Source organism: Octopus bimaculoides, chromosome 3 (genome assembly GCF_046866305.1).
Source record: "Octopus bimaculoides isolate indiv1 chromosome 3, ASM4686630v1, whole genome shotgun sequence".
Classification (NCBI taxonomy): Eukaryota; Metazoa; Mollusca; class Cephalopoda; order Octopoda; family Octopodidae; genus Octopus; species Octopus bimaculoides.
This window is the reverse complement of record NC_142930.1, coordinates 58409158-58420724: the sequence shown is the minus strand read 5'-3', so window position 1 is coordinate 58420724 and position 11567 is coordinate 58409158. Positions and strand designations below refer to the sequence as shown.

Here is an 11567-nt window from a genome sequence, read left to right as displayed (position 1 = left end):
TTGTTAGTTAAAATAGGGTGACAGGAATTGTTTAAATATCTGTCGGTGGTGGTAAGGGGTGCATCCTATGCGTAGCTGATAGATTTAATCAGCGGGTGGACGCCAATAACAAAGCCTACTGTGCTGTAAGATTTCACATTTGGTCTCGTCTAATACTAACCTTCCAGGTATTCTCGGTATTACTGAAAAGGTAATCCCGTCTGCTCTTCTAGGTCTGATTAATGCATAAAAATGTTAATAATAGTATCTCTTTCTAAATGTGATATATTGTGTTGCCTTAAATTACAACCATATTAAAACTGGCATTATTACCTATATTTTCAGGAATTTCCATTCTAGTGTATTATTGCATCGACGCAGTCTATCTTGTTTGCAGCGGTCTTGCATTTTTCTATACCACTGATGATGTTTCGAGCTTCCGGATCACAAAACCTGAAATATAAAAGCAACAGTGATTTATAAAGGAATAATATGCAAAGATAAATTTCCCACTGAGCTAGAAGTTAAGGTATGTAATGAAAATCTTAAGCTTATCTCAACTGAAGACGATCTATGATTTCAATAAATTAATAGTACGTTCAATTTCGACTTTCAAGAGAGATAAATATACGTCGATAGGTTCTGATATGTAATTATTCATGCATCCGATAACATCTTTCTCACACTCTCAAACACACAAACCTATACATATACATACAATCTTCCATACATACATACATATGTGTATATATACATAATACATACATACATACATACATACACACACACACACACACATATATATATATCTATATATATATATATATATATATATATATATATATATATATATATATATATATATATATATATATACTTTATTTAAAAGCAGCAGAAATATAGCAAAAAAAACGTTACTCTGAGTTTCACGTTCTCGTTCATCGGACAGTTTTGTTAGACATGGAGAAAGGATAACAATGCAATCGAAAGTAATATAAAATTTAAAACACATGGATTCGTTTGAATGGTTGCTTCAAATAACGGTCATGGATTGGTCGTTTCAATTAACGGTCATAGATGCGTAATGCATAGACCAAATAAATTTAATACAGATTCATCCTATTAAAAAATTCTCGAAGAAAACCTTAAATAGAAACATGGGCTCAAAATACATATTGTAAATAATTAATTATATTCGAATTAACGGATTAAAATCAAATCAATAAAATAAAGTATACGCTGCATTCAAAATAAAATAAAATAAAACTAAAATTACAATAGCGTGTATGTATACAAGGCTATCCACAACACATATCTATCTATATATAAATATATACATCGACATACACAGTTGTATACGCACAAACAATCTACGTATATAGGCCTATATTTACAAGGCACAGATATATACATAAGTACAAATCTACACACATATACGCACACACGCATTTAATTTTGCGCGTGAAAAACCTATGCACTTGTAACGAAATTGTATCTTAAGCTATGGAGTGGAGGGGTAAAGAGTAACGTATCTATAATAAGGTTAAATATGGGAAAGGGGGTGGCGGGGGAATGCAGTTGTCATAAAAAAAGGAAAAGAAGAAAGAAAATAAAGAAAGAAAGGAAGAGAAAAAAGAAAGAAAGAAATGGAAAAAAAGAAAGATAGCAAAGGAAGAAAAGAGAGGAGAGAAAGGCTGGGGATAGGAAGGAAGAAGTAGAGAGAGAAAATAAGCAAGAACATATAGTAAACGTGCATAAAAATTTAGATTGCGCATATATGCGTATACAAAAATGTATATAGCATCACGCATATAGATACATATGTTGATATGTACGCAAATACATACGATCATAACCTTATACATGCGTATGCACACATACAAGTATATGTGAGTGTGAACCTAATCGCACATACGCATATATAATAATATAGATGCATGTATGTATAAATAAATATAAGCATATACTCTTACCATGTATACATAAAAAAATATACGCACGAAATCATAACTGCATATGCACAAGTGCAAACGCAGGCCCTATATGTAAGCGCAGGTACATGCATATGAATACGTAAGTGCTGTAACTATACAGACATCTACATAAAACCATTAGATCTCAGTGTATATATGCATCCAACTTCTTAAATAAACCGCTGGGTGTATAAAGGTTAAAACCAGGCGAAAATACATGCATAAAAGAATACAAAGCGCTTTTTAAGAAAAAATAAATAGAATACAATGAAGTAAAAAGTAAAAACAAGGGAGAAGAAAAATTATGTATATAACAGATGAAGGTTTTCTTAAAATGACGCAGGGGTCTTTACAAAATTCTCACAACGCTAAATAAATCATTTATAATTCGGTACCAATCCAATAGCCAGATTGCACAATGGTTATAAGGAGTCGATCATAGTCAAAATGTTACCCATATGGAATATTACAAGTAGACATTTTAAATTTGGACGCATGCCTACATGTGTTTAAAAGTTCGTGTCTTTGGTTTAGCACCTTCTTATCCTGGAACAAGATATTCATTTTTTCCAATAAACAAAGATCACATTTCAATGGCCTCTTATGGGCACCATGTCTGTAAGGCGATGCTTTGCCTAAAATCCTCCATGTCACGTTGAAAGGCTGGGCTTCATTCTCCTTTAAATACCAGACGTATTTTGCCAGGCTCGATGCGAATACAGTCTGGTTTTGAAAGAATTTTCTGTAGCCCCTGTATATGTTCTATAATCATGCGAGCCTTCTATCTGGACTTTGGCCCTATATACGATGCCTTTTTCTAGACATCTTCCTTCCAACAGACAGGAGGTTGGGTCTTTGGAATTACAGGTCATTGTAAGCTGGTCTGCATTATTGTTTTTGGTAATTATTTTATTGTTGTGCTGGCTGATTAAAGAGGCGAAGTTCTTGCAGCAAGAACAGCTAATCTTAAGCGTTCTTCTGTTAAATATTCTATAAAACTTATGATCAGGTTGAAAGTGCCTAGTGACTAATTTTAAGAATTCTTTACCTATATTCGTTCTTACGGCCATATTGAAAGCCGGGTTGAACCACAAAACTTTCCTAGTCCTAGTTCTACGTGCCGGGCTGCTGTCAGCATTAGATTGGGTGTACTGGATCCTCTCAGAGAATCCACTATTCCTTAAATCACTATCATAATACGGTGTCGCGTTGCGGAATGTTGCTTCGTCTGCAGAAATTGACGAAATTCGCCTACCTACGTTACTAACTAAGTTTCTAAGAATAACAGGCGGATGGTTGGATTCTCTGCTGATATAGGATAGTTTGTCGTTTGGTTTACGGTAAGGCTTAAATATATTCGAATCCAAGTCTAAATTTACGTCTAAGAAATCTCCTTTTTTTAGGTTGGTATCTACTGTAATCCGTAAACCTATCCTTTGGAAGAAAGCTATAAGATTCTTCCTGAGCTTATCTAGTTCGTGGCCGTTTAAATTATGGGTGACTATAAGACCGTCATCCCTATATAATCCTGCGTCTATAAACGGAAATTCCTGTTTTAGATAATGCAGAATGTAAGCCCACATAAGCGTGCACAATTCCGCCCCATCGTATTCCCCCATCGGTACATCGAAAAGAGAATCTTCACTCTTTTTAATCCAGATGGATCCTTCATGAAAAAGTAGCGATTTTCTTTTCGATTGGTACCGAATTATAAATGATTTATTTAGCGTTGTGAGAATTTTGTAAAGACCCCTGCGTCATTTTAAGAAAGCCTTCATCTTTTATACACATAATTTTTCTTCTCCCTTGTTTTTTACACATATATATATATATATATATATAATGCGAAATGGATCAAGAACGCAAGACATCCGGACATATATATATATATAGATAGAAAGATAGATAGATAGATACACACACACACACACACATACACACACACACACAAACACATTTATATGATGCAAATGTACAAAACAAAACCTACAATCACGAAGTGGAAGAATAACAAACAGAATATATTATTTTAACGTTCAAGAAAAACGGAAGTAGTTTTTACTATTTCGAACATATGCTCTTCTACAGAAGGGATAGATGAGGAGAGAAAAGGGAAATAAAAACGAAAATAAAACGTGCCTGAACTGAACGGTCAAAACATTCTGGTGAGCCTTAATACTTTTAAGGAAATGGTCTAGTCTAATAAATTCTTAAATGAATGCATTGGGAATACAAACGGTTTCATACAAATGATTCCAAGGTGTGATTAATATTTTAGTTACTTATTTACACTACACTGTTATATCATAAACCAACAACAATTACCAAAGAATAGGATGTCAAACACATATGTATTTTATATATATATATATATATATATATATATATATATATATATATATATATATATATATATATATATATATATATATATATATATATATATATATATACATATATATATATATATATATATATACATATATATATGTGTGTGTGTGTGTGTGTGTGCGTGTGTGTCTGCGTATAGGTATGTATAGATGTATAAGTATATGTATGTGTGTGTGTGTGTGTGTGTGTGTGTATGTGTGTGTGTGTGTGCGCGCGTGTGCATGTGTACAAGAAGAGATTCCATACAGTTTCTTTGTAACAAAGCCACTTAGAAAATGTGGTTGATAAGTACATATCTTAACCAAAGACGTCTGTCTAATTGTATAAATTGTTTAGTAGCATTTAGAAAATAATATTCCACCAAACTCTATCAATATATTTTCGGTAGAAATTAAATGTGGGCAAACATTCGATAATGCGAATAGTTTCGCCAGATATTTCAGCTTGAGAAATGCTATCCACATTTAATTTCTATCCCGGTGATGAACTACACGGAACCACATTTATAACGCATCAAAAGCAACACTGTATCGAACAACTCACGGTTGACACTTAAACCCGTGCAATATACTAGATACCACTAGCGTCAAAATACTAGATAACAAAATAATTGTTAATCTTTCGATGTGACATTTGGAAATCGTCACGACTGTACTGCGTTGGCAAGTATGAAAATATTAGAAATCAGAACTATCTTAAAAGATTAACAGAAATAAAGATTCAAATAAAACTGCATACTTATGATGTTGCTGATATATCAGCAACACTGCTACATCAATAAAGTATATTATGCAGCAGATTCCTGTCTGTGCGCAGTGTACGCTACACAACTCTATTATTTTTTCTTTTAGTACAGATCAGATTGTTCCATTTCTTGTTGTCTATATTGTGGGCCAACCGGAAATCTTTGCACTAAACAATAAATGAGGGCATGATATATGACATCAACTAAGTTAGATTCCTGTTTAACGCTTTATCACACTTTGTGCACAGCCTAATTGTTTCAAAGAGTCGATGAAGGAGGCTACCATAAAACATCATGTCCGCTGCTCAGTAATTATGCTAATCTATTGTTTCGGGCTTGTGTTTTATTTATTGAAGCAGTAAACAGAAAAGGCAAGATGACTACGACTCGATTCTTGAAACTGCTGAGAAGACTGCTGGGTGAATCATTGGAAGTTGTTCTGTAACGTGATCTCATAAATCAGCAAATTCATCATCTAACTGACCGACACATGTATGTCTAAATGATGTAAATGCGTAGGTGTATATATGTACATACTTGTGTGTGTATGACAATATGGATTATATATATATATGTGTGTGTGTGTCTGTGTGTGCGTGCATGCGCGTGTGTGTGTATCAATTACGTTAAACGTAAATTATGAAGGATATTTTAATATTAATGAATACAGGTATTTTTAATGATGTCAATTTCCATACGAAATGCTATACATACTTAATGCAACCTTCAACGCTTTCTGGCCTCCTTATATCCATTGGACAATAACGTGAGCTCACTTGATAACAAGCTAAGCACATTCCAAAGCATTTTTCCTTATATTCAATAGAATATACTTGTGCGACTGCAACAAGCAGACAGAAGAAGAGGATTTTGGAATTCATCGTTTATCTCTTGGAGAAATAGAATATCTGAAATAGAATTGGAAACAGCTTTAACCAATGGAACATCCAAATAAAAAATATGCTTATCAATATACATACATATTACTCCCTCATATATATATATATATATATGCTTAATTATTTGTTATTAAGGTTGGTTATTATGGGCAGTCAGAGAATGACCATTGCTTTTGAACCTATAAATCGCTAAGATGATTAGGCGACGTTTCAGATTCAAATCTCGGATGACACATAACGCCTCTAATTAAATAGAGACAGAAAACCCCAAGGTTACATAGTAAATGAAAACTATATATGAATAAACACAACAGATTGGGTCAGTCAGATGATGGAGTAGTTGCTAGCGTTTTGCGACACTATCATACTCTCTGGGAGTCCAGATTTGCTGTATATTCTGACAGTGGTTGAGCGTGGGTCTGAAGATACTGTGATCAAAACTTTGACATATAAAGATTGCTGCCAACAATGAATCATGGTAGCTATTCTGTGATGGTCTGGGGAGCAATTTGGTGCAATGGTCAATCAGAGTTGGTGGAGTGTGATAGAAACATAAACTCAGATAAATATGTATCTATAGTGCAGAAAGGACTCCTTCCACTCTTCTCCAATGTTGAAATGATTAAAGAAGACTCTTTATTTATGGAAGATGTGTATCCTTGTCACACGGCTAAAAATGTCCAAGGTTTGTTAGAAAAAATGGCATTAAAACTTCTATGGCCAGCCAGTCACCAGATATGAACCCTATTGCACCCTTCTGGGACATAATGGACAGGACGCTTCGCGAAACGAAAAAAACAAAAAAGCATCGTCAAAGTCAGATATTTTGAGATTACTACATGAAACTTGGCAAGAAATTCTCGAAAAGAATATTCGTCATCTGATCAGTAGCATGCCTTATAGAATCCTTCATTGAAAAATCCAAAGGGCATGTCTACTAAATATCAAATATTCACATAATAATTAATAAATAAGTTGAATGCATAATTTCAGATTTAAATAAATTTTAATGATTATAAGGGTATCTATTTATGTCTGTATATGAAAGTACATCTATTTTATAATGGAAAAAGCTGCTTATGAATTAGGTATGTAACAGCTACTAAAGGTACAAAAACAAAGCAATTATTAAAGGGTTGACCGTCTGGAAATATTTTTATAAATTCATATTCTATATAATTTCATATAATTTCGATTTCTCAAGTTTACAGAAATTTTTTAATTCCAATTTCTCGCAAATTTAAATATTCATTGCATTCTTTCGTCCAGTTCTTCACAAATTTAAATGTTCATTACATTCAGTACGAAGTATTCCATTTTCATTTGCAAAGTCTCTCACTTTCTCTTTCAATGTTTTCGTTTTAAATTAATTTTCACTAATAGGAAAACTGACAATTTATTCTATTAACGTATACGTAATGTAAAAACATGATTTACTGAATGAAAACTTTAAAAAATACATCTTTAATTTTGGTAAAACATAATCTTAAAATGATTTTGTAGTTATAGCTGTTTGGAACGCTCTGAACCTTACGAGAATAACTATCCGGACCAATTTTGGCGATTTTCTTTTATAACGTAAAAACTATGGGAGGAGACTTTTAGGTAAAAAATAAAAAAAAATTAAAAAAAGGCAAATTGTATATATTTTCAGAGAGAAAGGTGAATAATTCAAGGGAGGTTTCGCTGCTGTTTCTAGAAAAAACCCACAGAATCCTCACTTTTCACCAGGGTGTAAAAAGAAAGTTTTCAAACATTTTTTCATGCATAGATGCCTCCATTTCGAACGCTGCGGTTAAAAAATATGGGGAAAATCCCGAAAAAATTTTCCCCACGAATTCCATTTCTTTATAATCGCAATCTGTGCTGTTTGGAAAGGATTTGTATAATCTTTCATTAAAAGATACCCATTTTCCTGAAAGTTATGACGGGGTAAAAGTCAAATGGTGTGAATTTTACGAAACTTCTCTTTCCACCCCTTCAGAAAACTTATTTCCCGTAAAACTCTATATACTCTGAAGCCACAACATCTAAACGGTATTTGTCGGAACTTGTTTTAAAATGTATCCATTTCTCTGGATGTTATGAGGCCACAAATTCGGGGGCGTGTACATTTGTAGTAATACCCTTTTGTTTATAAGATTTATTCATTTACTGTTTATTGTATTCATTGTTTGCAATGTTCTCTCCCCATTCTCTCTCTCTCTCTCTCTCTCTCTCTCTCTCTCTCTCTCTCTCTCTCTCTCTCTCTCTCTCTCTCTCTCTCTCTCTCAAACACACTGCAAAGCTTATAGCTGGGCTGCTGAATTGAAATCTCTATGTTGTGTTGAAGGGAAGGTAAAACTTGACAAACTGCTTCTCATACTGTTACTGGACTAGCGTTAAAAAAAAGAGAGATTATGACTGTGATAAAATAATGAAAGAAATATTTACTAAGCACGTGAGCACTATTATACAAAAAATAATTAGACGTAAAATATCATTAAAATCATTAAAATTGCGAATCAAACGTGAAAATATTACCAAGTGGCCAGCCGGAAACCGCCCGGAAGGCGGTGTTTCTGCTAGTGACTAACTATGAACATATAAACATGATAAAGACATTATTAAAAATATTTGACCATATTTTACCTTTCTTTGCAGCGATCAAGTGTTGTAGTGAAGAAGGGCTTAAGAGATCATTATATAAGAAACTCTTACCCTTATGACACATGCTTCTTGTTGCCATTTAAAGAAACATATTTACTTAATAGGTAATAAAAAAACAGACAACTTTCTATCTATTGATTTCCACTTAAGTAAACAACAGCTGTATATGACGGATAAAAAAATCGCTCACCAGCTACGTATAATCAACAAATATTCATATATTGAAATTTAACACCTGCACGTACTATTTGCATGTTTGAAGATTTATATTTATAATTCTTTGCAAAGAAGGTCAATTAAGTTTAGTCTGAAGAAATAGTTTGTTTTTACATTTGTCAGTACCACCTGAAATCCTGGAAATTGCTTCCCAGTGGATTGAGTAAGATACTAATATAACAAAATTTATCATGTATGAAGTTGTAAGTTTAGTGTTTTTAGACAATGGCACATACACGTGTAATTCATCCAGTTGTTCACTTATGGTAGAGGATTTGTAAAATATTTTGCAGCTCAGACAAATGAAAAAAAAAATAATAATAATAACTTGCAACATTTATGCTTCAATTCTATGATCTGAGTTCACCTCCTAGTTAAGTAATAAATGACTCAAAGATTGTGCTAAATTTAAGACAGAACTCAAAATATGGTCATGAATAATAAAGTTGCTTTCGAATTTCAGAACAAAGTGAATTCATCCTTTGAGCTTAGGGCACCAAGCTAGCAGGATCGTTACCACGCCGGGCAAAATGTGGAGCAGTATTCTGTCCGGATTTACGTTCTGAGTTCAAATTCCGCTGTGATCGACTTTGCATTACATTCTTTCGTGGTCAATAAATTAAGTACCAATTGAACACTGCAGTCAATATATTCGACTTCCATACTCCTCCTAATTTCTGGCTTTGTGCTGAAGTAAGAAAGAATATACTCAAGAGAATTCTAATGTAGTTGGTAGTTTTACTGGGCTTATAACTGTGGTGGGAAAGGGGGAATATCATATCTTCAACGTAGAATCTTGACCGTTTACTTGTCGGAAGTTGTACACCCACAAAAGACATCCAAGGACCAAAGCGTAGGCAAAACTGAATGACTTATTACGCTTATCATTCAAATAGATCAAGGTGTAATTTGTACTCAGAATGAAAAGAGCTGGAACATATATCACAATTTAACGCCCACCGTGCTCTGTTTTTCGAAGCTCATGACATTTATTTTATCAACGTCCTGAAAATATAATGTTTGTTTCATTCTTCTGACTTGTTTTGTTCATTATACCATATCTGTTTTAACATATAATATTTGAATTCTTCTGTTAGCAAACATAAGTTATGTGTTTCTTATGGTTTGGGGCAGTTTCATAGACTGCGTAAGTTGTAATCATGCTGCACCTCAGCCTGGTGTTCCATGGTTGCATTGTATTTCTTTAAACTATTGAATGAGTGAATACATTTAGTGGGTCAATAGACTAATCGCGACTGATCTCAACCCACTGTAACAACCACAAAAAGATCAGTTCTAGACGTAAGATTTAAACATGTTCAACAGAATTGTTTTAAAGATCATATGGTTGCACTGAATACACCTGTTTATTCCCGAATAAAATGTTTATCCAAAGATTTATAATACTAAAACTACTATATATACATTTATAAAAATAGCCATCATTCTCTGTTAGAAGATGTTGGTTTTATAATTTCATTATTTCTATATTTTACTTTTATGAACCTAACATCATTGACTGACCTATTAATCATATTTTATGAACTTATGTTTCTACAGCATCAACGAGTAAAGTGTTATAGATATACGGCAACTATAACAGTAATTATAATAGAAATGTATGAAGGAATTAAAATGGCGGATTTTAATTCAATAAAATTCAGTTATTGATTGCAAAGTTTGAAACAAACCGTTGGAAAGATTATAAAAAAATTTTAAAAACAGAACATATATTATGCGCTTTTGCACAAAAAGCTGTGGGCAAGTAAACTTTGCGAACCAATTTCGTTTTTAAGTCCATAGCAATTACTCCACTTATGCCCCTTAAAATGCATGGACATCACACAGTCACATTCCACTTTACAAAAGAAATGTGACTTTGAGCCTAATTAAGGAATTCATAATTAGGTTATACAGCCGAAATGTTAATTCCATTAATTAAATTTCTTATTATGAGTAAACTATAGAATTATCAATAAATAGAATTATATATTAGCTTACAGTCAGGCGATTCGGTAATTAACTAAGATACGCATATTATCAAATCAGATAATAATGGCCTGTTTCACATTGTTCCAATTAATTCCACCCAGTTCTATAAAACCAAAGAATTGTAATAAATTTAATTGCTTTCCATTTACCTTATTCTTGAACATACCTAGTTTTCATGAACTCCAATAAAAATGTCTGTCTAGCATTATATAGTATATCAGTGGATATATTTAAGCTTTACATTATTTCGATATACCAATTGTTCACATCGCATAACGAAAGTTGATTAATAAATAATATCAATACTTCGTAAACAAATTATGAGTCTATACACTATTTTATAGAATATTTCGGAAACGAAGATATGCTACATTGAATAAACATTTTATATCTGTTGAAGGAACAAATACCTAGGGTATATCGCATACGCTGTAATGTAGTGATATATATGCTACGCCATCCTAATTCGAACGACATTAGAAAATGCTTATGTGTCTTAAATCTTTATTTACAATAGAAGTTTTGATTAGTCAGTGCTCTCATTCAACACTGCCACCACGACACCTTTAATTAGTTCAAACTGGTCAACAGTTTCTATTTTCCTCTCTTCATCAATATGTAAAACTTTGTAGACAGGTGTGTACATGTTGATGTCTCAGTTTCAGGTCATGGGATTGTTTTTAAAGATTCACAGAATAGAAGTATGTAGGTACAGGAGGATTT

At 32.9% G+C, this 11567-nt stretch overlaps 1 long non-coding RNA gene across 1 annotated transcript in view; it reads right to left on the bottom strand.

Moving 5' to 3' along the window:
- LOC106875189 (uncharacterized) overlaps positions 1–8722 on the bottom strand; it is a 9247-nt gene extending 525 nt beyond the window's left edge. Inside the window, exons 1-3 of the long non-coding RNA XR_001410090.3 lie at positions 8619–8722; positions 5803–5996; positions 313–432 (exon numbers count right to left, since the gene is read on the bottom strand). This is a non-coding gene — a long non-coding RNA (uncharacterized LOC106875189). The remainder of the gene's footprint in view (positions 1–312; positions 433–5802; positions 5997–8618) is intronic.
- Positions 8723–11567: the final 2845 nt, after the last annotated feature.